The 25313-nt window shown below is 39.9% G+C and overlaps 1 protein-coding gene across 1 annotated transcript in view; it reads right to left on the reverse strand.

Moving 5' to 3' along the window:
* The window catches only part of LOC124720212 (Golgi integral membrane protein 4-like), a 140723-nt gene that overhangs the window by 14432 nt on the left and 100978 nt on the right, over nucleotides 1–25313 (reverse strand). The gene's annotated exons all lie outside the window — the stretch shown is intronic.

A 25313-nucleotide genomic window follows, 5' to 3' on the forward strand; every position in this document is an offset into this window, starting at 1 on the left:
ACCTGTTGCTATACAAACTTCACTGTCCAGAGCAACTGCCCAGTAACCAGGAGACCCAGGTTCGGATCCCAGTCCGGCACAAATTTTCAGCTTTCCCCGTCGATTTCAATCAGTGTCCACTCACAGCCGAGGTCTGTAATTCCTGTGTGTCTGTGTTGAAACACGCTATTAGCCTGTGAAGCATCTTCTAGTACCTGATAATTACAAACAAAACACACAATGCTGTCAATATCAAATTGTAGAAAAGTTATAAAGATTCCTATAATCCATTGCATACATGCCAAAATGACTTTTTGTCTAGTATGTTCCTAATTGTGCATATGCAACATATTGTATCAGAAGACAGTAAACACATAAATGAAACTTAATAGCATGTTTCATTAAAGTTTACACAGCAGCTGATGGTATGTACAAACATGTCCCCCATTAAAAATATTTCAAGAATGAAGAACCAGCTATAAAAATAAACATAATTTTAAAAGACGAGTTACAGTTATGAATTGACACAGGGAGTAAAATGGTACCAGAAAGTTGCCACAGAAATATCAATTGTCACAAGCCTAGTAAATGTGCACATTTATCGTGAAATTGGAAAGAAACATATCTGGTACCAATTTCAAAGAAAACACTGTCGAATGGCTAACAGGGATTCGTATCGATATTCCCACCCTATTACAGCCTCTGATAGGAATGCGTAGGTAGGCAGGCAAGGTGGATACGCTGTAAGCCTTACAGAGTGATGACTGCTACAGAAAAACCTCAACAATCCGAGTTCAGATGTGCAGCACATAAAAAATAGGGAAACTTCCCTTACTGCATGCAGAAACAAAGCTATTGGAACTTTTCTCAAGAGGGAGGAGCATCAGGGCAGGTTACTCGCACTCAACTGTAGTGGGGACAATGAGACTAACAAATTGCTTTTTCTACATTCTAACTGTCTACTGGCAGTACTTGGAATTTTGCCCCTGAAAGTAAATATAGGTAAAACTAGTCTATCTCCCTTTTTTTGAGATACCTCACCTATTTTCATTCAGTAACACAGGGTAAGTATAAAATACACGAAACATTTCAAAAAATCTGTACAGACAAATGGTCAAGAACAATATAACAGACAATACAGGATGTGAGAGAGAGAACTCTCAAAGGTTTTTAACAATGTGACTCGTCAAGCTTTCCCGGCGGATGTGTCGTAAATAGTCTTCACGAGCTCGCTGCCTGATCACGTTGTGCAAATTCCACAATATTTCCTCGGAGCAACTGTCCGACATCTTCAGGTCGTTCCACCTCGCTCGTGGCTAGGTACGACTGACGATAATCGCACACCGACCCCCCGTTTTTAGAACACACGGGAAGAATGCGCATCCGCGGAAATCGCGCGTGCACAGTGATTTGCCGTATTCTAACTACCTCCGCCAAAAAGCACAGAGCAGCTCTCCCGCACGTGTGCTGTACGCTGCGTTTGTCAACAGTGCAGCCAGACATTACTCACCAACGGCCGTACTAGGGCAGTGTTACGACGGGTCTGTTATCGAAGAATCTCGATTTTCACAGTACAATTTCATGGCAGCCAATGAAGGGTTCCAGGCTGTGCTCAGTTGAAATCCTGCATCCTCATTGATGAGATTATCAGCTGTACAGATATGTATTGCTTCCTTAATGACGCAATCCCAGAAAGATGATGTAGCGTGTCAAAACAGATGATACCGTCGACAGTTCTGTCAGTGGAGGAGAAGGGGCCATTGACTGTTTTGTAGGACACGGCGCAGAAGTCATTAACTTTCTCGGAATCCCAGACGTGTCCGACAGTTGCGTGCAGAATCTCTGTCTCCCGTATGCGAGAGTTGTACCTGTTAATCTTTCCCAAAAAATGGAAAGTGGCTCCATCACTGAAGACCAATTTGCTTGTGAAGTCGTCATTTCTGAAAAAGTGCAGTGCACCAGTGCAGAACTTCAGACAGACAATTTGTCATTGAGGCTTCTAAGCTTTGAGGCACTGCAGTTTGAATGACTTCAGTTTTAATCACCTACCAAGGATTTTCCACACTGCCTGCACTATCTCATTAAATAGACTTAGTGGGACTGAGAAATCATGTCCACTGTCTGTTCCGAATTGCCCAGTTGGCCGGAATGTTTGGCATTGTCTGATCGTCATCCCCGAATTCTTTGTACCACTTCACTATATTTCGTAAACTGGTGGGGATCTCGTGAAACTTGCCCCCCCCCCCCCCCCCCCCCCCACACACACACACACACACACACACACACACACACACACACTACCCATCAGCAGCAGGCAAAATTCAAGAAAAATAAAATACTTTGACTGCCTTGCTGCCATTTTCAGCAGCTACAGTTGGTGACATCCCTGTTGGTAGGTTTCCAAACTAACTTGGGGTACAATTCTGAAAATAAGCTTTGAGACTGCTCTTTCACGTACTGTAACATTTGTTGCATTATGTTTCGTTGCTTACCCATTCCGATTATTTACACTGTTTCACAGATTTTATAAATTACCTTGTATATACCACAAAAACTAATAGGCAAGGAACCAGTATTAAAAAAAACATAATGCAGAATAAAAGCTTGGGACAATCCTTACATTTAACGTGCTTAGGTTGTGACATCAACTGTTCTCAAAGCAGAGGAATACAGAACAATTGAGAAGACCAACAAATAGGTGGCACAATCATCAGAAATTTTAAAAGTAAGACGAGGACTGAAACAACTACAGACTTCTTTAAAACAATAACCATAATGAGTTTGTGCAGGTCTCACTACTACATGTTAATCACAAAAAGGAAGAAACAACATATAAAAAAGCCTGAAATGAGATTCCAAAGAATAGTTAAAGGTGTTGCAAGAGTTGGAATGATGGTTTCAGAATTGAGTGAGATAACAAAGACTGTCTATAAGCCTACGTATACACTCTAATCTCTATTTACCTTACTCTCTTGATACCTACGTGAGGCACACAATGATAGCAATATAATGGTGCCACAGTCTTTGTTGTGTAGAAGTTATTTATATTTACACAACAGGGTTTCATGAGAACTACATCATCTTTCTTGCACGTATTCCCATTTAATTTCCCTGAGCATTTTTGTTACACTTTTGTGTTTGCTATACTGATATGTTCCCATTCTAGAATTTATTCACATTTAAAGAGAGCTGCCATTAGCTACACCAAGACAAAATTTTGCCCTAGTCTTTCTAGAAGTCCTTATGGTCACCCAGTTGTGAAACTATCCCGCAGGCAATAGCGTCATCAGTGAATAATTTCATACTGCTGCTGATTCTATATGACAAATTGTTTATGTATACTGTAAACACCAGAGGTCCTATTTTCAAGTATTACAGAGAAATTACACACACACACACACACACACACACACACACACACACACGAGACACCTGTAAATAATTATGCACTATTTACAAGCTACTACCTCTCACAGAGCATAAGTCACTAAAGCTGAACAAAATCCAAAAAATAAAAAGTAAGTGAGCTTAGCTGAAGTACCAGTACGCGCACTGAAACAAAGCATTCAGGGTATATAAGAACCCTTAAACGGTAATGCAGAAAACTTAGAAACTTCCCTTTTGTCATCATTCTCAAAATTAACAGAATCAATTATGAAAGAAGGTTAATGAATTAATTGAATAAATATAATCTTGCAGTCGAATTACAATTTGGTTTCTGAAGTGGTAGGAGGACTGAATCAGCTATAGCACAATTCACTACAATGGTTGAAAAAAGACAGGTGTGGCACAGGTATATTTTTATTGTACATTACTGCATATTTTAGATCTTCCTATGGCTTTGGGATAATGTTGACCTTAAGCTTCTGCTAAATCAGTTAGAATCATTAGGCATAAGAGCTGCAGATAACAATGGCTCCACTCAAACTTTGTAGATGGGACACAAAGAGTAAACATAACAAACATCAAATAATGCTAAACTTTTAGTGAAACACTTATCAGAACCGGAACACCGCAATACACGACTCCCACAGAACAGCATTAGGAACAATATTGTTCTTGATATACATCAATGAGTTTTCTAATATTAATATTAATAATAAGAATAACAATAATAATAATAATAATAATAATAATAACAATACTAAATGGAACAAACAGATGCTTATAAATATCTAGGATACAGACAAAAAATAGGAATAGATAATACAAATATTAAAGAAGAACTAAAAGAAAAATATAGACATAGACAACAAAAATGCTGAAAACAGAATTGACAGCAAGAAACAAGACAAAAGCTATAAATACCTATGCTATACCACTATTGACCTACTCATTTGGAGTAGTGAAATGGAGTAACACAGACCTAGAAGCACTCAATACACTTACACAATCACAATGCCACAAATATAGAATACATCACATAATTCAGCAACAGAAAGATGCACATTAAGCAGAAAGGAAGGAAGAAGGGGATTTCTCGGCATAAAAAACCTACATTATGGACAGGTAAACAATTTAAGAAAATTCTTTCTAGAACGAGCAGAAACTAGCAAAATACACAAAGCAATCACTCATATAAATACATCGGCTACACCACTGCAATTTCATAACCACTTATACAACCATTTAGATCACATAACACCTACAGATACAAAGAAAGTAAACTGGAAAAAGAAAACATGGCAAGCACCCGTATCATCTAACACAACCACACATCGATCAAGACGCATCCGACATGTGGCTAAGAAAAGAAATTAACACAACTAATCGAAATATCCATACCCAATACAACAAATATACAGAAGAAAACAGGAGAAAAAATTGAAAAATACATCCAACTGGCTGAGGAAGTCAAGGACATGTGGCATCAGGATAAAGTTGACATTATAACAATTATACTATCAACTACAGGAGTCATACCACACAATATCCACCAGTACATCAATGCAATACAGCTACATCCAAACTTATATATACAACTACAGAAATCTGTAATTATTGATACATGTTCAATTACCCGAAAGTTCCTAAATGCAATATAACACATACCATACAGTTAAAAGGAAGTGACGCTTGATCAAGGTCCGCGTCACTTTCCATTTTTAACCAGACTTAACGTCTGAGAAAGTAAAGAAACAATAATAATAATAATAATAATAATAATAATAATAATAATAATAATAATAAACCCCGTGGAGGCCCCGGAAAAGAATAGGCCTCCGGTATGTTCTGCCAGTCGTAAAAGGCGACGAAAAGAACAAACCACTAATAGGGCTAACCCCCCTTTTAGTGTGATTAGTTGGTTCAGGACAGAACTAAAGAAGCCTCGGACAAGCGCCGTCATGGTCGGGGGCGACGCTTGAACCCTATGCCCGCCCACAATGGTAACGACACTGCTAGCCAACTGGAAAATGATTTAAATCCAAATACAGGTGTTTTGCAGGATATGCTTCCTAGAAAGAAAACAAAGACAGAGGATGAGATGGTCAGAAGAAGTTAATCGACACCTCATGTTCTGTTATCACCAAGCAACAAACCTAGGAACCAACACAACTGGATACAGATCACAAGTATACACAACATTTATTACCAGATACCCAGAATTAAAATTTTTGACAGAACGACGACTAGCTGATCAGATCCGTGTAATAATAAAAAATAACAGGATACCCCAGTCAGAATTAGAAAACATCAAACAAAAAGTACAACAAATACTGGAACAAAATAATGTGCAATCAGAAGAAGAAGAAGAAGAAGAAGAAGAAGAAAATACAGTAATGGAATCAAACATCCCAGAGCAAACAAACAAAGAACAACACGCATCAGTTAAACAATCAGAGGAAAATGAAATCTTAATACAGCCTCCAGAACAAGCACAAATAGAACACAAAGTGACACACGTTAGATATAGTAGAAAAATTTCAGCTGACATATATAGAATATAAAGACACAAATACAGACATTAGACCATTCTTGCAAAGACCGCCAAATAATCCACAAGTCGAAACAACAATAAAAACTATCAACACAATCATACAGAACAAAATAAATGAAAACACAACTATGGAAGAGTTACAACGACTGGTTTATTAGGAGCACTCACTACACTAAATATACACACTAGGCAGAGATCAGAACCAACCAACACACAGAAGAAACCCACAAAACCAGCATGGAAACACAGGCTACAGATCAGAATAGAAAAACTGAGAAAGGACATCGGACAGCTAACACAATTTATAAGAAATGAAATGTCAGAAAAAAAACGACAAAGGTTAGGTAAAATCTCACAACAAGAAGCGATAGAGCAATTAGATGAAAAGAAGCAAAAATTACAAGCATTGGCCAAACGACTTAGAAGATACAAATAAAGTGAAAATAGAAGGAAACAAAACCAAACATTCAACACAAACCAAAAGAAATTTTACCAGACAATAGATAACACACACATTAAAATAGACAATCCACCAAACATAACAGACATGGAACACTTCTGGAGCAACATATGGTCAAACCCGGTACAACATAACAGGCATGCACGGTGGATACAAGCAGAAACAGACAGACACATACAAGGTGATACCACAAATGCCTGAAGTGATAATTTTGCAACATGAAGTCACCCAAACAATTAATTCTACTCACAATTGGAAAGCCCTTGGAAAAGATAAAATAGCAAATTTCTGGCTAAAGAAGTTCACCTCAACACATTCACATCTAACTAAATTATTTAACAGTTACATTGCAGACCCATACACATTCCCTGATACACTTACACATGGAATAACTTATCTGAAACCTAAAGATCAAGCAGACACAGCAAACCCAGCTAAATATCGCCCCATAACATGCCTACCAACAATCTACAAAATATTAACTTCAGTCATTACACAGAAATTAATGACACATACAACACAGAACAAAATTATAAATGAAGAACAAAAAGGCTGCTGCAAAGGAGCACGAGGATGTAAAGAGCAACTGATAATAGATGCAGAGGTGACATATCAAGCTAAAACTAAACAAAGGTCACTACACTATGCATGCATTGATTACCAAAAAGCTTTTGATAGTGTACCCCACTCATGGTTACTACAAATATTGGAAATATACAAAGTGGATCCTAAATTGATACAGTTCCTAAACATAGTAATGAAAAATTGGAAAACCACACTTAATATCCAAACAAATTCAAATAATATCACATCACAACCAATACAGATTAAGCGTGGAATATACCAAGGAGACTCATTAAGTCCTTTCTGGTTTTGCCTTGCTCTGAACCCACTATCCAACATGCTAAATAATACAAATTATGGATGCAATATTACTGGAGCATACCCACACAAAATCACACATTTGCTATACATGGATGATCTAAAACTACTGGCAGCAACAAATCAACAACTCAACCAATTACTAAAGATAACAGAAGGATTCAGCAATGATATAAGTATGGCTTTTGGAACAGACAAATGTAAGAAAAATAGCATAGTCAAGGGAAAACACACTAAACAAGAAGATTACATACTGGATAACCACAGCAACTGCATAGAAGCGATGGAAAAAACAGATGCCTATAAATATCTAGGATACAGACAAAAAATAGGAATAGATAATACAAATATTAAAGAAGAACTAAAAGAAAAATATAGACAAAGACTAACAAAAATACTGAAAACCGAATTTACAGCAAGAAACAAGACAAAAGCTATAAATAATTATGCTATACCAATATTGACCTACTCATTTGGAGTAGTGAAATGGAGTAACACAGACCTAGAAGCACTCAATACACTTACACGATCACAATGCCACAAATATAGAATACATCACAGACATTCAGCAACAGAAAGATTCACATTAAGCAGAAAGGAAGGAAGAAGGGGATTTCTCGACATAAAAAACCTACATTATGGACAGATAGACAATTTAAGAAAATTCTTTCTAGAACGAGCAGAAACTAGCAAAATACACAAAGCAATCACTTATATAAATACTTCGGCTACACCACTGCAACTTCATAACCACTTCTACAACCCTTTAGATCACATAACATCAAGAGACACGAAGAAAATAAATTGGAAAAAGAAAACACTACATGGCAAGCACCCGTATCATCTAACACAGCCACACATCGATCAAGACGCATCCGACACATGGCTAAGAAAAGGCAATACATACAGTGAGACGGAAGGATTCATGATTGCAATACAGGATCAAACAATAAACACCAGATATTACAGCAAGCATATTATTAAAGATCCCAATACCACAACAGATAAATGCAGACTTTGCAAACAACAAATAGAAACAGTAGATCACATCACAAGTGGATGTACAATACTAGCAAATACAGAATACCCCAGAAGACATGACAATGTAGCAAAAATAATACATCAACAGCTTGCCTTACAACATAAACTTATAAAACAACACGTTCCCACATACAAGTATGCACCACAAAGTGTACTGGAGAATGTTGAATTCAAATTATACTGGAACAGAACCATTATAACAGATAAAACAACACCACATAACAAACCTGACATCATACTCACCAATAAAAAGAAGAAATTAACACAACTAATCGAAATATCCATACCCAATACGACAAATATACAGAAGAAAACAGGAGAAAAAATTGAAAAATACATCCAACTGGCTGAGGAAGTCAAGGACATGTGGCATCAGGATAAAGTTGACATTATACCAATTATACTATCAACTACAGGAGTCATACCACACAATATCCACCAGTACCTCAATGCAATACAGCTACATCCAAACTTATATATACAACTACAGAAATCTGTAATTATTGATACATGTTCAATTACCCGAACGTTCCTAAATGCAATGTAACACATACCATACAGTTAAAAGGAAGTCACGCTTGATCAAGGTCCGCGTCACTTTCCATTTTTAACCAGACTTAACGTCTGAGAAAGTAAAAAATAATAATAATAATAATAATGACTTAAATCTTGAGGAAATAAAGTATTTCTGCTGATGACAGCAGTACTAAACTTACTGACAATTTCTTACAGGGAAAGCAAATGAAACGCTCAAGGAGGATTACCATTAGTGATCATGCCATTAAGTTAAATTCAGCATAAAGAAAACAAGTGCTAGGAATTTCTGTTTGAAGTCACTGTTCAATTTAAAGTAGATTGTACCTCTACACACTTCATAGCAAACATAAAATGTGTATGAACAGCTGCTTATTCTCCATTGAAATGGCATGCACACACATAGATACTTTAGACAGGATGTTATCAGCACATTATGCCCTTTGTGTTATGTCACGAGCGTCTTTTAGTTACACAGTATTCACATGCATACTCAGTTTTTAACTACAGAATTCTTTTCTGGGAAACAAATGCACAAAATATGAACACAGTTTTCAGACTACAGAAACAGACCATCAGAATAATAACCAAAATAGTAACTAGGCTCACTGTAGATACCTCTTCAAAGTAATGGCGATTCTAGCTACACCACATCAATACATTAACCAATCTGTTGTACATGTCAGAATTACCTTAATAATTACTGCACAAACAGCTGTTTATATGAGGATGGAACTAGATACAGACTGAACTTACATTTGCTACAAAAGAGTACACAAATCTCAAGTTAGCATTTTCTACCAAGGAATAAAACTGTACAATAAGTTACTAAAGAAATCAGAGAGATTACTAAAAGAAATAATAATAATAATAACAATAATTATAATTCAACAAATTTATGAAACTATCGAAGCTGCAAAGAAGTTTGTTTTTATTTGAATGGCAACCACCTTCAAACCTTAGTCCATTGTCAGACCATAGTCATAACTGCTTCCAATATAGTGTATATGCTGGTCACAAAGCTCGTGTGAGTGGCTAAGTGGAAGGTACTATATGCCAGTTCAGCACTGAATATGCTAATATTAGGTCGGTCCATAAGTCTTTACCGTTTTGTTTTGCCTGTCGGTATTCCAGTCCCTTCGGCTTTATTTGTCAATTGCTAGTTGTTATTTGTAGTTCAATGTTGCTACTCGAGTTTTCATATTGTCATTTGGGCATAGTAAGTGGAGCTGTGCATGCTAGAGTGGCGAGTGGAGGGACGTGAATATTTCTGACACATCCTACTGTTCAAGTTCATTGGATGGGTAGGGGTGACAGCAGCAGAGGCAGCCGGGAACATTTGCACTCTGTATGGACAGAGCACAGCACGAAAATGTTTTTATTGGTTTATGGAGCATCGTTTCAACGTTACTAACACTCTGTGTTCAGGAAGACTTTAGAGATTTGACGAAGATCGTTTAAACGCATTAATCCATGACAGTGCACATCAGTATACCGAAAAACTGGCAAATGTGATGAACTGCGATCATCCCACCATTGGGTGACATTTGCACCCATGAGTACCACACGCTCTACGGCAATCACAAAAATATAGCAGTGGCCACCGTATGCATCTCTGCTTGCTAGTCATCAATTGACTCGTGAACAACACCGACCATTTCTATCCTGTATCTTTACTGGTGACACGGAATGGTGTCTTTATGATAATATACAAGAAAGAAAGGAAGAGCCCAAAGAAAGCAGCAACTACCCTTACAGAGGCCTGCGTGCATCCACAAAAGATAATGTTACGCGTCTGGTGGAATGATGACGGAGTGTGTACTACGAATTGCTTCCCCGAGGTGTAACCATCACTGTCGACATTTATTCTCGACAACTGAGATGTCCCGCAGGAACGATCTGAGAATGACAACCGGGAAGAATGAGTGAAGTGACGCTACTCCACGATAACGCCCGCCCACCTGCGTTCTGCTACACTGACAAAAGCACTGTACACGAGTCGGGTTGAGAAGTCATTTCACACTCTCCTTATATTCACCCGATCTCGTGCCCTCAGATTTTCGCCTCTCTCGTTCTCTTTCGAACGACCTTCGAGAAACTTCCTTTCTGGCTGAAAATGCTCTCCGAACGTGGCTCGACAAGTTCTCCGTCTCAAAACCGAGTGATTTCTACAGTTGCAGAATTGAAAAGTTTTCCTAGCATCGGCATACTGTCATAGATAGCGAAGGAGAATATATTATTGACAATTAAAGCCTCTGCTGTGTTTAATAAATTTACAGAAAAACACAAGTTATGTGGCCAGTGTACACACTTTATGGTAGCACTTATGTGGCTGGCTTGATAATGGACTAATGTCCAAAACTGGTCACCATTTAAATAAAAACAAAGTTCTGTGCAAATTGGACAGTTTCATAATTTTACTGAATCACAGTAAGTTGTTGCCTACTGCTGTCCAGCATGCTGTAAGTGAGTAAATAATAATAATAACAAAACACCTCTATCTCGACAACCGACTTTTGCACCATACTGCTTTTTCTTTTTCTTCCTTTCTGGAATACTTTACCACAGAGCTCTACGGTGTATATAACACTAACACCTTACCACCTTTGTGAGCTCAACATCTCACTCTATACAGACGGACGCAGACTCAGTTTTTCAGGGAATCAAACAGAAAGCTTTGGCACACAAAATGCAAACCAAACATTGTCACTAGCGTCCTGTGCTCAGATAGTGTGTGTAGTGTTACATTATAGGAGGAGGATATTAGTGTTTTAACGTCCCGTCGACAACGAGGTCATTAGAGACAGAGCGCAAGCTCGGGTGAGGGAAGGATGGGGAAGGAAATCGGCCGTGCCCTTTCAAAGGAACCATCCCGGCATTTGCCTGAAGCGATTTCGGGAAATCACGGAAAACCTAAATCAGGATGGCCGGAGACGGGATTGAACCGTCGTCCTCCCGAATGCGAGTCCAGTGTGCTAACCACGTTACGTTATGACATAATGTGTGTATAGTGTGTGTGTGCTGACTGGTAATAAGGAATGAATGAACAGTGTAGTACCAGGTTTTTACACCATTAAATAACTACTGATTGATTTTTCTGTTGCTGTTTCTTAGAGCAACTTCATAATTATTACATGAGAGAATTAAAGTTGTGGTTCTATAGTTAGCTGGTAGATTGGTACTGTGGAGCATCTGCAGCTTTCTGCTTTGCATTTATAATATGAAATAATTTCAAAAAAGTATTGTACCCTAGGGATAAAGCAAACGGGTTTTCACTGTAGTTAGAATGGCCTCATATTTGGGAGCGTGGAGCCTCCGGTCTCTGACTCACTATCAGCATGTAGACTTTCTTTGGTTCCCCTGAATTACTTCAGGGAAATTTCAGTACGGTTCCTATGTAACACCACAGCCAGCTACCTCTTCTTTCCCATCCTTGTCACACTACAACTGTTATTATGTAAATACTATTACCTACGGAATTATGTATCTTTTCTTCTTTCGTGCAATACCGTGACATACACAATATCCTCATAAAAGGAATCTATGGATGGATAAAACTTAAAAACGAGTGCAATTTGCTCTATCAGTGTACATCGCATATATTTGCCCAGACGTGTGCAAGATGACACGCAGCGACCCCGTCACAGTGTTGTCCGATAAATAGATACCATATGAACAAATGTGTTTGTCACATACAAATTTAATGATGTAAAAGTATCTTAATCCACCTGATGATGGTGGCATGAGCAATGAAACACATACCAAAAATGAAAATAAAAGTCACTGAAGCAGTGTGCCAATCTTTTTTTCATTTTTTAATACAAATCGTGAGGCAATACTGACCCTACGACTTATCTTAGAAGAAAGATTAAGGAAAGGCAAACCTACATTCCTAGCATTTGTAGACTTAGAGAAAGCTTTTGACAATGTTGACTGGAATATTCTCTTTCAAATTCTGAAGGTGGCAGGGGTGAAATACAGGGAGCGAACAGCTATTTACAATTTGTACAGAAACCAGATGGCAGTTATGAGAGTCGAGGGGTATGAAAGGGAAGCAGTGGTTGGGAAGGGAGTGAGACAGGGTTGTAGCCTATGCCCAATGTTGTTCAATCTGTATATTCAGCAAGCCGTAAAGGAAATAAAAGAAAAATTCAGAGTAGGTATCGAAATCCGTGAAGAAGAAATAAAAACTTTGATGTTCGCCGATGACAGTGTAATTCTGTCAGAGACAGCAAAGGACTTGGAAGAGCAGTTGAACGGAATGAATAGTGTCTTGAAAGGAGGATATAAGATGAACATCAACAAAAGCAAAATAAGGATAATGGAATGTAGTCGAATTAAGTCGGGTGATGCTGAGGGAATTAGATTAGGAAATGAGACGCTTGAAGTAGTAAAGGAGTTCTGCTATTTGGGGAGCATAATAACTGATGATGGTTGAAGTAGAGAGGATATAAAATGTAGACTGGCAATGGCAAGGAAAGCATTTCTGAAGAAGAGAAATTTGTTAACAGCGAGTATAGATTTAAGTGTCAGGAAGTCGTTTCTGAAAGTATTTGTATGGAGTGTAGCCATGTATGGAAGTGAAACATGGACGATAAATAGTTTGGACAAGAAGCAGCTTTCGAAATGTGGTGCTACAGAAGAATGCTGAAGATTAGATGGGTAGAGCACATAACTAATGAGGAAGTATTGAATAGGATTGGGGAGAAGAGAAGTTTGTGGCACAACTTGACTAGAAGAAGGGATCGGTTGGTAGGACATGTTCTGAGACATCAAGGGATCACCAGTTTAGTAGTGGAGGGCAGCGTGGAGGGCAAAAATCGTAGAGGGAGACCAAGAGATGAATACACTAAGCAGATTCAGAAGGATGTAGGCTGCAGTAGGTACTGGGAGATGAAGAAACTTGCACGGGATAGAGTAGCATGGAGAGCTGCATCAAACTAGTCTCAGGACTGAAGACTACAACAACAATACAAATCTAATCGTTCACAGCCGCTAACGAGCAGTCAGGACCGACGAGATACACAGGCTCCCTAACAAACTTGTGACGCCACACCAGTCAGCTCGCCGGGAATGCTCGGCTTGTGGCAGGGTCCACTGGAATCGGTGTTTAATGGAAAAGGTACAACTAAAGATTTTAATTCTGTCACGTGCTATCAAGAACTTGCACGCATTTAAACGCAAGGTCAAGGATTATTCGACCCGTCTGAAACAGTAACTCTTTTCCCGTCGTAGATGGCTGCCGGCACTCTCGAAACCTGCAGTGACACGTGGTGTGACGTACGCACCACGACCCGTCTTTCTCGTAGGCCTCATACCCGGTCCCCTGTGTACAGCACACACTGACCTTCAGAAAAAGTGGAGCACACAGAAGACGAGGACCGACGTCGGTGAAACTTTGTACACGTACACACGGTCAGTACCTGTGTAAATTATTAGACCTGTAATTTTCGGTGATAAGTACAACAAACGACACAGTGCATTAGTATTTTTTATGTTAACTGTCGTTAACGGGCCCAGTATGGTATACGAGGGGCGCGGACAGCACCAGACGGTGAACGATCGCCGCGGAGGACTACAAGACTGTGCCTACTCACTGTCGGGATAACGGATGACCTCGTCCGGGCACCGTGAGGGGGGATCACGGCACACTGACACCTCCACACGTGCAGCTACCGTCTGAGAACAAATAACGGACGTCCTACAACATTCTGTATTGTACTGCATTATTGGCCGGAGACTAGCTGTAGCCGGCCTAGAGAATTACTGTCCCACGTGTAAGCTCTCGTCGAGATGACACGAAAGGTTCCAACTTTGTTCTCGGTACGGACAGATGCTGAAGCGATGAATTAAAATTTGTGCCACTGCTGGGACTCGAACCCGGGCCTCCCACTTACTAGGCAGCTGTGCTAACCACTACACTACTGAAGCACTGTGGCTACCACAACTGCACGGACTACGCTAGTCCGATGCCCTCCCTAATACGAGCTTCGATACACATCTCTGGCCCATTTTTCCCCTTCTTCAATCTGTCAGTCCAGGAAACTGTAATTCCATCAGATCGACAAACAGTTGCGTTTTAAAGCGGTGCCGCGACTGGGAACCGCAGAGTGCCGACAAATAGCGTAGCACTGTGTTCGATCGTATTCGCGACACTACGTCCTAAAAGATCAGGAACTTCGACCGAAGAAGAACAAACTGTAGGGGAAATTTTCTTCCCGTTCGCAGAAACAGTCTCCGATCGCACGGGGAGAGAACTGAGAAGAACGGTACTGATAGTGTGTGGAAACTGACGAGAGAGGTGGGTAAATACTGAAACACTGAGAATGAGTGACAGTCACCACAGCGCGAGTATAAAAAAATCCCTCGCAAATGTCGTCAATTGTATGTAGGAACTACAAACAGATCTGACAGCAATTGGGTTAGGGAACACGAGAGCAACTACTGTGTGGGAAACGTGGGTAAATCTGAAGTGGCAGATCGTGCACCGGGTCCGGGCCACCTACAGATCTGTTGCTCAGATACCACAGTTTTATCAAAATCCAATCACTAATATGACAGGATGTACAGAGAAGCCACAAGAATTCGAAGCCATAAAAACAACTCAATGTAACAGAAAAATGACTGAGAACAGAAAAGTTGTAGGGACTGCTAAATAAAGTAAGAAACACCTACTCTTTCCCACTACACGATCCACAACAAATGTTGCAGTGACTCGACGATCTGACGACTCCACAAATTGACTGTAGCTCAGATACGTAGGAACAGTTCGGCTTGCTGGGCTGTTTCAGTTTGAAACTGCTGCCCCACAATGTCTCCAGAATTAGGAGATTAAACGTAGGGCACAGAAACATATCTCAGACCAGAGCCTCGTGCCGATAAACAAAAAATTGCTGAGGGTGGAATTACCAGACACAAAAGCTCACATTGTATAATGAAACAGCAGCAATGCACAAACGAAGTTCCAACGGCTGCAAGTACCGCTGTACCTGGTGGAAGTGCCTCGGGATCTGAACCACTACCTGTAATGAATGAAAGAGTCAAATGGTTGGTATAAGTGAGGCAGAGGACAAACTATATCATCATAACAGTTGATGAACTGCAGCTAGACGTGTTTGGAAGAACAGGTCTACAAATGAATCCACGATTACCGACGATTATAATGACGACAACAGTGATAAATTCGTATGGAATTGCATTGTGGGATAACAAATATTTAAGTAAGAAAACTTTTGTGACAAAAAAGTGTGTTCAGTAAGAATAAAATGTATTGCTCACCCTCAATCGTATTCTACACTCCTGCTTAACGAGTCAGGGATTTTAGCAGCAGCTTTGCAGTACATATTTATTAACATGAACTTCGCTGTTGATAAATCTTTCATAGTTCAGAAGGACAAAAGTCATTCATAATTACAATACTAAAAGAGAAAGCAACCGCCTTTACTCGTCATTAAAATTCACTTTATCTCCGAAAGAGGTTCATAATGTTGCTACCAAAAATCTTTGTTCACTTACCCAAATTCTTAAAGTAATGTGAAAAAGTTCCTTCCAGGCATAGCCTCGTATTCTGTAGATGTATTGTTATTCAGAAACTTGCAGCTTATTTAGTATCAAAGTAGCACATACTTATTACTGTTAGCAAACTAAATACACTTTTTTATTGTGTAAAGTTGTCTGGAAAAAATGACCACAAAGTCATATTTAAATGCAAATATTAATATTAATATTAATAATAATAATAATAATAATAATAATTACAGAAATATGTAATTATTGATACATGTTCAATTAGCCGAAAGTTCCTAAATGCAATGTAACATATACCGTACAGTTAAAAGGAAGTCACGCTTGATCAAGGTCCGCGTCACTTTCCATTTTTAACCAGACATAATGTCTGAGAAAGGAAAGAAATAATAATAATAATGATAATAATAATAATAATAATAATAATAATCGACAATCTGACATTTCTACATCATTACAACATTTCACAACGCATACATTACGCGAATAAGAAACTAACAACTAAGCAGAACATTTCTTATACCATTCAGTATTTGCGGCATCATCTTGCAGGAAGATAACGATTAATTCTCCATGTAAAATGGACTACACTTTTTTCTTCTTATTTGTATCTGGTCTCCGTTATTTTCTACATCTAAAGCCGCTGATCATCAAATGCCATATCGTGCACCTTTCACTTTCATTTCACACTGCAGTTTTCCAATGTCCTTCGTATGGATCACCTTCTAATGAAATTCTGCTATATCTGAATCCAGCCGCATATTTTTTATAGTGTTGGAAATGAAGAAGCAGCATTACCAACCAACCTCAATTTCTGTCCATGATAAGCAATGCAAAAAACATAGATATGAGAGAGACAGACAGAGACACAGAGAGAGAGAGAGAGAATGCGTGTTAGCATACTATTCCAGTTGACCCTTTTGAACAAAATACACACAACCCAAATGTTTTAAACAACACTAAAAACAATCATATTTTTATCAGACTCCACAGAAGCACAATCTACCACCGGCTATCTCGCTAGCAATTTCTCCCCCAATTGGTCCTCTTTGCCACAGCCAGAAATTCAGGATCTGCCAAACAATTTCAACCAGTATTTTGATCACTACTGTGCTAGTATGATCTGTTGAGTAATAATAAGTGTTGTGTAGTGGAACAGTAGTAGTACTTTTGCATAATGGAACTAATATTCGTAAAGGAATAATTCAAGTTCTGTTTTCCTGTGCTTTTTTTTTTTTAATAAGCTTTAGATTATCCACTAAGGAAGTGTTCAGACTTAAACTACTTGCTACTTACCAAAAATACTTATTATAGGTTGCAAGAATTCAGCCGAGCTGCCACATGTCAACGACTTGCCACCACGTTATTTCGGCATGGAGTCGTCTGGCTGTCTTCAGGAGTGCATTGGTGGAAATGCACCTCTGCTACTTAAAACCACATGGCACACACGTGGTGTACCTGGTTGTCACAGCACACGTGAGGCTACAACACACGCACTTCTGCCGCAAGTCCGCGGACTGCGGCAAAAGCTGACCTCGTCGATACCGGATCGAATGTAAACCAGTGTGAGGTACACGGGGCACAAATATTTCAAATGAGAGGATTCTGTGCAGCACCCAACTGGAAACCACTATGCCTGCTGATAAGATCTCGAAATATGCAAGGGGTTGAGACGTCGAAGGTGGTTTCACAGACTGTCCACACTGTGAGTCCAAACTACAAACGTATTGCCAATGTATCACCAAATTGCTGTCCCTTTCAAAACTCTCAAGTGGATTGCCCGTTCCTCGAAATGTTCCATAAAATGATTCTCTACCATGGAAGACAAAAGACTCCACACGGCAACATCGCGAGATTGTTAAAAAGTTTGTTGTTAAAGGATGAGCACATCGAGGAGAGTTTGTATTCGTACAAGACTGTTGTGTCGGCCCTAAACCTGATGCCGATGTGATGTAGAGAGGAACTTTCGTAAAAGGGCAACCCTCTCAAAACTCGTTACATCTGCCGATAAAATCAATAGATTTACGAATACGGTACGGACGCTTGCTGACGATGGATCCGTCTAAAGGAGTATTCGAACAAATCGTAGGTGGCCACTCCACAACTGTTCTCGACAGGCAGTGAAAGCGCATCTCCTTTGTGAATCTTAGGCAGTACGCACAGCCTAGGCAGAACTGAAATGAACTCTCGACGACCTCTTCTGATAAATAGATGGAAGTCAAGTGTCACGACAATTTGTTTTCGTTGGCTTTAATTGGATTCTGTTTTCAGGAATACATATTACCTGCTTTCAGGAGTGACACCGACACTTTCTACATTGTACTTGGAAATAAGAATAGTTTTTAAAAAAATTGTTAATTGCATCAAGCAGATACTGAAGATGTATGCTGGCAGCTCTGCTGGTCACCGGGGCAAACAAATGCCTCAGTACGGGAGGACACAGAAGAGAGCAGTGTTTTTTCCAGTCGGATTCGAGCTGCAGAAAACGCGACAGGAATTTCGGCAACTGTGCCGGCCACAAACAGCAGGAAAAACTGGTCGTTGTCGAGAATCAGATGGCCAAATGCAATCACCAGCGAGGCAACTTCTCGAGAAAAACAAGGGACAGTGTTTCGTTACACAGCAATTCAGTTCTGCACTGCCTTTACACCTCTTCCATTTGTGTTAACAGCTGACGACACATTTACCCTACGTCAAAACTCCGAGACATTTTTTGGCAAGAAACCTGATACCTCAAAAACCATTTTCAACTAAAGGTTATTAAAGAACAGAATTTTACTGAATGTGCATTTTGCCATTTTAGCAAATAAATGGAAGATTTTGCATTCTCCGATAGCTGTGAGTGTTGAATTAGTTGATTTCAGTACTTAAAACAACAAGTGGCAAACCTTGTAACTATGTGACAATTGTCAATAGTTTCAACTTCGAGGGCAGTGACACGGTACACCTGCACGAGGAACCAAAGGCAGCACAATTGAAAAATTTGCCAGAGACCACTTTGTGCACAGTTTCTGCTCTATATACAAATCGGTACCTCGGCAAGACTATTTTACAGAGTAAAATTTTAAATAGTTGTCCTACCTGGAACACGAAGAGGAAGTTGTTTGTAAATATATGTGAAATAAAAAATAAAACGTCGTTTGACATTTTCATACCAATCAACTTTATATCTCCCTTCCAGCTCTATTTCTCCCACTCTCCACCAAAAGGGCCACATTAATAGTTAGGCACAACTCCATCTTTATTACTCGTTTTTTATAGCCTCGGCACCTTTTATCGTAAATAAACGGACATTTTTATACCTCCAGGATTAACAGCTCAGTGTCCACACAATCCACGTCACACATCAACACTGGAACATTCTGGTCAGGTGTGAAAAACTGCCGGTCAGTATTCACTCGAGTAGCCGAACCTGCCGCACAGAAGTGTCGACCGGCCAGTGCGCATTCTGCCGCGTGTGACCCAGAAGGTGCACCACGCCGGCGCAGTGGCGGCGCCAATTCCGGTGCCGACCGGCCACCCTCACTTACGAGCTGCACTTTTATTTCTACCACTCGTTTTCAGCTAAAATGCCACTGGAAAAGTTGCACGCGTGGCCGTATTCTTAAACGGACTCCGATAGCGTCGAGTGGTTCCTCACAGTTACACGGTACGTCGATTAAGTGTGTCCGTATTAGAAGTGCCCGCCACATTTGCCTTTTTGGACAGACCGCAGGCAGAGGCCAGACAGGCTACGGTGGGCGACGCGCAGTGACCAGTTTTCCACTGAAGCGCCAGGCCAGTTCGTTCGTTTCTTCGGAAGGGAATGCCGACACTGTCTGCCGCCTTTCGGCCAGTCGGCGACGACAGAATCGAGGTGTGCGCCTTGCAATCCTACTCCGCCCATTTTACAGAAAATATTCGGTAAGAAAATTTTGTTCTCACTTTACTTGTCGTTTTATGTGTCAGGTTCGAGATTACGTGCCCGTCATTTTGTTAATGGCTGTAGTTATTGTGACACTTGTGTGGAAGTAAGACACTGTAAAATTCGAGAAAGTTCAAATCAAAAATGGGGGTCCCTACGATTTTGCATTCAGTACATATTTTGTAATCATTACTGCGTACAAAATTTAGATAATGTATTGCAGTTTTCTTTAGACTCGGGTGGAGGTCTCTACCTCCCACCAATCTAGAGACAACCGATCCGATGTAGCACAGTCATTTGCGGTCGTGCCACGCCAGTGACAAAGCCCGAACGAAATATCCGCAACATTCTTCATATTTCGTAAACAGTTTGAGATAAGAGAGTATTTTGCCATACAGTTATTATGCAAAACTTATTATTTACTGTGTCATTCCACTAACTATGGACTTTTCCGGTGAAAGAACGTAATTTGAAGAGGGTCACCTATAGACGGCAAAATGAAAAATGTTACGGGTTCGGAACAGCGTATGTAAATACACTACACGATTGTTTTGTATTGAAGATGTGCTTTTTCACAAGATACTAATGTTACTATTCCTCAGTTCCTCACTTAATAAACTTAATATGCCACCGTTTCAGAATTCTCTCACAATTGCATCTGTACGACACGTCAGTGAGGTGAGACACTGTAAACTCTGTTACAGTTTGCTAAAAGAAACAAACTTTAAAATGGAGACCAGAAAAATGTGTAAGTTTTACTCAAAAATCGCCACTCGTGACGCTCATCTGAAAGTTACAAATTAACACACTAACCGAAAATAAACTGCTACATTTTTGGAACTGTTTTGAGGTACTGACCAAAGTAGAGGTGACGGACCTTTTCGAACGGTCACCGTGCAAGTGTGTGTGTGGAGGGGACCCACCTGACAGTTCAGAATGGCGCTTCCCCTCCGGTGCTCGGCAGCTCTCTCACGTCGCCTTCCCGCGACCCCCGTCCCTACCGCTCTCTCCGAGCGTGCCCTGCCACCTGTTTCATCTACCGGCCACGGTATTCTGGGGACGATGTGTACAGTGTCAGGTGGATAGTTGTGAAAGATCAGTTCTGTCGTCTCCACCATTCCCCGCACAGATCCTCTCGATAGTGACCGGCGGAGACACCCCGGACGAGAGGTTACACAGCAGCACGCATTCCTAATGCGGCAACACTCCACCGACGGACCTCTCGGGGATGCGGCGGCACACACTGCGACCCGACGAGTGCGAGCCATCTCGTGGTTCCGAGTTCGGAACTCCGTAAAATGTTATCTCGTTACTAATTCGAAGGATGAACCATTTTGATGCTTCAGTTTATACGGACTTTTCCTCACTTTTTTTGAGAGGAATCTGTCCCATATAGGGAACAATTGCCTTTTCTGATTCGATTTGCACAATATTTTTCTCATTTGGGCAATAGGTACTTCAGATCCTCAATAGTGACCCACTGCAATCTAATATCCGTGACCTTGGGCAAAAAAAATAATGAAACATGTTGTAAAACATTGAGAATAAAATTTATTTTTTTCTTTTTACCCAGATATTTGACAACCATATTTTTCTTATACATATAAACTCTACTTCACACACATAAATATTTCTTTCAGCTCTGAATCCTAGCCTAAGAACAGCTACTTGTATATGAAAGACATAACACTGAACACCATATGAACAGTTTTTAAAGCATAATTCACACCTAAAAAGTCTGAAACAGTAGGAAGGAGTTGGCAGACAGTGACAGGAAGACAAAATGCAAAGAGGCAGCTGCAGCTCTAGGAAGGGAAACATACACCTGGGGCCGGTGTGCATTGCCGGAAGGCAGCAGCCACCGGCCGTACGGAATGTGCGGGGAGGGCAGAGGGCAGAGGGCAGCAAGACGCTGCAGCCTTACATTTAAGTAACAAGATGTGGAAGGTGCAACTCTTCGTACCAACTATGATGCACAATTCCCCTACAGCCCCACTTCTATCCCCAACGCTACAACTACAACCACCTTTCCACTGTAGGCACTAGATTCTTTTCCCGCACCAAATAGACTTTTGACTCTATACAAATACCTGTAATCTCTTTTTACCGAGCAACTGGCGAGCCGCTTCATTAATCGCCGAGAGACGGGCAAAACGTTTGGTTTCTTAACTGATCTACTATATTTTTTTCTGCAACAGCAGCAGATCTGTACAAGACAAATTCAGTGATGTAAGTATTTTGTAAGCCTAACGAGAAGTTACGAAATAAAAATACACAGAATATGGAGATTTTGTTGTTGTTGTTGTTGTTGTTGTTGTTGTTGGAATGGTGAACAACCTGGAAGTTTACTCCACTGTGCACAGAGGCAAACATTACGTGATGCTTATGTCGCTCTTGACAAAAACGTGCACCGTTGAGACACCAGGATATAAATAACGCTAAATGTCTTTCTCAGTTCACTAAAACTACAAGCACTAGTTTTCGTGAAGTGTGGGATCAACTTCCAGGTGGTGTGGCATACAAACAGCTGCAAAAACAGCTCAGAAGTCCCATAATAGTGTTCCTTACTCTGAAATGTCTCGCTAGTCCCATAAAATACTTACGTCTCGTGCAGAAGCACTATTCCCGCACAAAAGGATACAGCAGTCCCACAAATAAAAGAGGTGTTACCAAAGTTGCGATACTTAGTTGGTCTTCATTTTGTGAGCCACCACTTACAGTTCCTCCAGGTGAAAAGACACTACTAATTTTTTTATCAACGAACTAAAAGTTGCCCAAGGTGAAAAAGATAAGACACCTCACCCCCATTATAAGTGAAAACAGCTAAGAAAAAACACTCTACTGGTAAGAAATAAAGAAAAACCTCGGTCATAATTAGAATTGTTGAGTGAAAGGTCCACTGACAGGCTATAATGCAACAAACAGAAGTACAAATTCGAAGTTTTATTGCACCTTTTTACAGACTTCTACCTGTCATTACCATTAATTGAAACTGTTAAAACTCTGAAGAAAATACAGAATATTGAAAAACCCTAACTGTGATAAAGGTAGAAATGTAGGCCACTTTTGCCAAATAATGGAAATAAGGGAATGCTCCGGCATCTTCCATTTTCTCTCTTGAAAAAAAATTGCCATTAAATGTTAGAAGGTTTCCCGTTACTATTAAACACAAAACATTTAAAATCAATAAATAGAATTGTCGGTGGTAGCCAAATACGTCGGGTCGAGGTCCTGTAATCGCAAAGTAGCCGGTTCGAATCTCGGTAGCAGAAATTTACTCTATTTAAATTATATATTAATTAACAAACAGAAACGCTAATTAAAAAATACTGAATCATCGTTTCTTTCGTAAAGCAACATAACAGAGCTGTTTACCACACCGTCCCGCAGGGCACGGATAGGATACCCAGCGGGCCTATCCCTGCTGTGCGCGCACGGCACCTCTCACTCGTACGAGGAGACTTTAAATTATATAAATACGACACTTCGAGGAAAGCAGCGACAGATTATTAATCTGTGTGCGATAAAGATAATGCATTTGTGGAGAGATCACATCTATGTCAAAGCCAGTTCAGTAATGGAGACAAATCTTTTCTTTTAAATGCGTTGCATCTTCACACTCACCTCCAGGAATGTATTAACCGTTTATCGACAAAACGCCATCGCCTCTCGTGGCGTCATGCCCTACGTCTCCCCTACAGAAACTTCGTGACAGCTAGTAGCTTTGTACAGGCAACGAGTAAAGCCTCAGCTGCAACAGGTGGTCTGGCGTGTGCCAGCCGGCAGCTTCACTCGAGAAGTGTCACTACCGCACAGGCGACAAAATACTGAGTACGATGTTGTAAAATTAAATGCAACATTTGAATTTTACTGAATGGAACAAAACTTCGTGCTACATCTCCGTATGATGATAACTAACAGTAGTGTAAACTTCAGTCTAAAGTATGTCACACTTTAAGAGAGATGAAAAATAACTAGAATGCAGTATTTAAAGCTTACATGAACCAGTAACTTCTTGTCAAGCACATAAGTGTCAGCTAACTAACTGTAAAGGACTTTGATAGTATATCTATCTTTTCAGCAATAAGAAACATGGTTTTATGTAAAACACTATTTTCAGTGGTATTATGTTTCTCTCTCTTTTATTTTTTCTATTCTTTTTTTTAAAATAATGTCAGTTGCATTTATCTTATTATTTGGATGAAGAAAGCACGTGTGTGCTGAGTGTGTAACATATGAATATTTGTAATAGTGAAGCAACTGAGTGAACGGAATTGTGAGGACACAGGTCTGTGTTGTCTTTGTGAGTCATATACAACCTGGAAACTTTTGTGCTGTAAAAGGCACGAGATACAGGGTAGCGAGGATCAGAACTGTAAGGCGATTGGCTACGACGGGACCCGAGTGCACCCTCGCGTGCATTTTGTACGGCAAGAGACTGCAGAATGAAAACTCGGCGAGTTCGTGCGTCAATAATATTTGCACACCTAATTCTTTGTAAAATACAGAACTCTGAAAATGAATTAATCGGGAACTGTAGGCCGGCACAATAAACACATTTTCTAAAGAGTTCATGGTGTTTTTCTAAAGCGTTATGCCCTGTCTGCATAAATAACATTTTTAACTACAATGTGAAGCTTTCAGACTAGGATATTTAAGTGATCACAAATTTTAGTGAATAACATACAAATGACATTTCACTACAAATACTGCTACCACTTACAAGGGAGACCCTGACAATTTTTAGAGCACCACAATTGTAAAAACAAATGAAATTTGTTTGTATCTGACAGCTACTTTCTAACGTTGCGCGAGTTGATCGAAATGTAGTCTGGTCGATTCACTCTAACAGTATGTTATTTATTATCATTTAAAGATTCTGTGTGCAATGAAACACGAATGCAACTAGGGAATATTACTGGGCTACAATTTCTCAAGATTTTAAAATCATCAGTAATGCCTAAACAATGTGTAGATCAGCTAAGAAACGCACCTGGCAAACTGGCCCCAATTAAGGCAACCATTTATACTTGGCACAGCAAATTAAAAGA

This window comes from Schistocerca piceifrons, chromosome 11 (assembly GCF_021461385.2).
Source record: "Schistocerca piceifrons isolate TAMUIC-IGC-003096 chromosome 11, iqSchPice1.1, whole genome shotgun sequence".
NCBI lineage: Eukaryota > Metazoa > Arthropoda > Insecta > Orthoptera > Acrididae > Schistocerca > Schistocerca piceifrons.